We start from the raw sequence: 3,369 nt of genomic DNA, 5'->3' as shown, positions 1-3,369 counted from the left end.
AGGATGCTGCAATCACTTGGGAACTTTCCTTCACTCCTGGGCTGAAGGATGGGGTTGGAGCCAGCAGGCTCAGAATTGTCCTTTCTCTCCTTGCCCACTGAAGAGTGGTGATAATTCACTTCCTGAGGACTGGGAGTGGCAGGAGACCGTGAGATGCTGGATGGTCCCAGCATTTAGACCCCAAACTTACTGCTTCACCCATTCACTCAGTCAGCAATTACATCTTAGTCTGTTCCACATAGTAGGTTCTTTGTTCTCCATGGGGAGACCGAAATGAAGACGTAAGAGTTTTTTTATTTAAAAGGTTTGTTTTATTTTTTTTTGTCTTTGTGTGTATATCTCTGTGTGTGAATGTACATGTGTGTGAAGATATTGACGGGGTCCAGAGGAGGCTGCCCACAATGCTGGTGTCTACACACATTCAGCACTCTCTGGATTTGGACACACTAGGCCTTCCTATTTAAAAATAATCAATTGCGTGTAGGGGCCAGGGGCCAGTCTCAGACATCATTCAGGTTTTTATATACCCACCTTTGTTTTAAAGTTCCCTTTCCCCCTTTACTTTTTGTTTTATGTGCATTGGTATGAGGGCATCAGTCTCTGGAGCTGGACTTACAAACAGTCTTGAGCTGCCATGTTGGTGCTGGGAATTAAACCCTGCTCCTCTGGAAGAGCAGCCAGGGCTTTTAAATGCTTCCTTGTGTCTCCAGCCCAAACCCACCTTTTTTTTTTTTTGAGACAGGATCTCTCACTGGCCTGGAGTTTGCCAGGTAGACAGACGAGTTAGTCAGGGAGCCCAAGGACCACCTATTTGATCCTCCCCAGCACTGGGATTACAAGCGCATTCCACCATATCCAGCTACTTCTCTGTGTTCTGGGGATAAAACTCAAATCCTCATGCTTACACAGCAAGCCTCTTACTGACTGGATACTGTCCCAGCCTTGATTTTGAATTATAGAGCAGATCAAGCATGAGAAGGTGAAAGGCCTTACCTAGTGGAATCAGAGGCAGGACGCTTGACTGGATGCCCAGCCTTGGACTTGCTGCGGAGTCACACAGGTAGGTCCCTGCTGCCATCCTAGACACATCTTTCAGTGCTGAGTTCTAAGGCTCTGAACTCTCTGCTCACCACCTTGGTCTTGCCTCCAGCTAGATCCTTCCCCACTAGAGAAAATCCGTAGCACAGAGCTTTGCTAGACAGGGTGCATCTGCTGGTTCTAGAAGGCAGGAGAGAGAAGCCAAAGACACCCATGGCTCACAGTAAGGAGAACTCTCCAAAGACTGTGGGACTGGAAAGCTGCCCCATGGGCGAGGGAGCAGAGTGAAGTGGGCCCAGGGGCACTTCCAAAGAGCTCCATCCCCAGCTAAGGGGACAGCTGCTGTTGCTGTTGGCTCGACAAGGCTGGGTTGCAACCCATGGCTGGCAGATCTTCCATCTTTTTAGAAGAAGTCTTAATCCAGCTCTTTTGGGAAACAGAGAGTATTCTAGCTTTCAAAGCACTGGTCTTGGATGTAAAATATTGAATGCTACTGTGTGGGTGAACAGTATGCGCCAGGGGACCCATTTCTGGCTGTGAACATGTCAGTTAGAGTTAGACGATCATAACAGGAAACAAACAAGGAACCAGAAAACACAGTGGCTTAAATAGAGCTAAGCCTCTCTCTTAAAAAATATGGAGAAGCCTGAGCCAGCAACCTCTGCTGGAGCAGGCCGAGGCAGCAACCTCCACAGGAGCAGGTACAAGGGGAAATATGTAAGAAGGAGCAACCACCAAGGGAGCAGGCCCAAGCCGTAGACCTCTGCCAAAGCAGGCCTGAGCCAGGGACATCTTCAGGAATAGGCCCAAACCAACGACCTCTGCAAGAGAAGTCCTGAGCCAGTGGCCTCCTCTGGAGCAGGACCAAGGCAGCTACCACCATAGGAGCAGATACAAGGAGGAACTGTCTAGGGAACACGCCCAAAAGAGAGGCTGACATAGGACCAAGTCCGAGTTAGGGACTTCTGGGGGAGCAGGCACTTGCAGGCAATCTCTGCTGGACAATACCCAAGCCAGCAACCAGAGTGATCACCTAGGGGGCAGGCTCCATTCAGAGACCTCTGCAGGACCTGGCCCCAATCAGGGACCTCCATGAAAACAGGCTGAGCCAGCGACCTCTGTGAGAACAGGCTCAAACAACCTCCAAAATTGCAAAGCAACTTCTGGAAGTGACAATCGACCTTGGGAGTGCCCAGTGACCTCCGGAAACCCTGAGTGACTTCCAGAGTGACTGGAATCATAGACCTGACTGCACCACGGAGGAGAAAACATCTGAGCCATGGATCCACTGGCACCTGGAAGATTGATCATTAGAGATATAGCCCCAACTACACCAATCAGAGGAAAAGGTGGGCAGACAAGGTAAGAATACTTTCAACATCATAAAGAGCAACATGATACCAACAAAAGCTAGTGGCTCTACAACTGTAAGACTTGAGCACCACAATATAGATGAATCAGAAGTAAATGACCTAAAAAAATAACTTTAGGAGAATATTTGAGGTCCTTAAAGAGGAAATGAAAAAGTCCCTCAAAGAAATGGATAAAAAGACAAAAAATTGGAAGAAACCAACAAACCACTTGAAGAAAACCAAAAAAAAAAAAAATCAATCAAATAAATGAAAGAAATGATTCAAGACCTGAAAACCAAAATAGAGACAATAAAAAAGAACACACAAACTGAAGAAACTGTGGACACAGAAATTATGAGAAAATGATCAGGAGCCAGAAATGCAAGCATAAACAGCAGAATACAAGAGATTGAAGAGAGAATATTAAGTGTTGAAGATGCAATAGAGGAAATAGACTCATTGGTTAAAGGAAACTTTAAATCCATATAAAGTTAAACACAAAATATCCAGAAAATTAGGACACCATGAAAATATCAAACCTAAGAATAATAGGGATAAAAGGAGAAAAAGTCCAACTCAAAAGCAAAGAAAAAATATTCACCAAAATCATAGAAGAAAACTTTCCCAACCTAAAGAGATGTGTATGATGATACAAAAAGCTTACAGAATACCAGATAGACATTCTATGACAGAACCAGATTTAACCAATACCTAGCCACAAATCCAGCCTACACAATGCACTAGAAGGAAAACTCTAACCCAATAAAGTTGGCTACATCCACAAACCACAGAAAATAGACGATCTCATAGCAGCAAATCCCAAAGAAGGGAAAAATACACACAATAACATCACCACCAACAACAAAAAAATAAAATGACAGGACTTAGTAGTCACTGGTCATTAATATCCCTTAATATAAATGGACTCAACTCACCTATAAGAAGACACAGGCTAATAGACTGGATACAAAAACAGAAT

This window comes from Microtus ochrogaster, linkage group LG2 (genome assembly GCF_000317375.1).
Source record: "Microtus ochrogaster isolate Prairie Vole_2 linkage group LG2, MicOch1.0, whole genome shotgun sequence".
Lineage (NCBI taxonomy): Eukaryota > Metazoa > Chordata > Mammalia > Rodentia > Cricetidae > Microtus > Microtus ochrogaster.
This window is presented reverse-complemented; position numbering follows the sequence as displayed.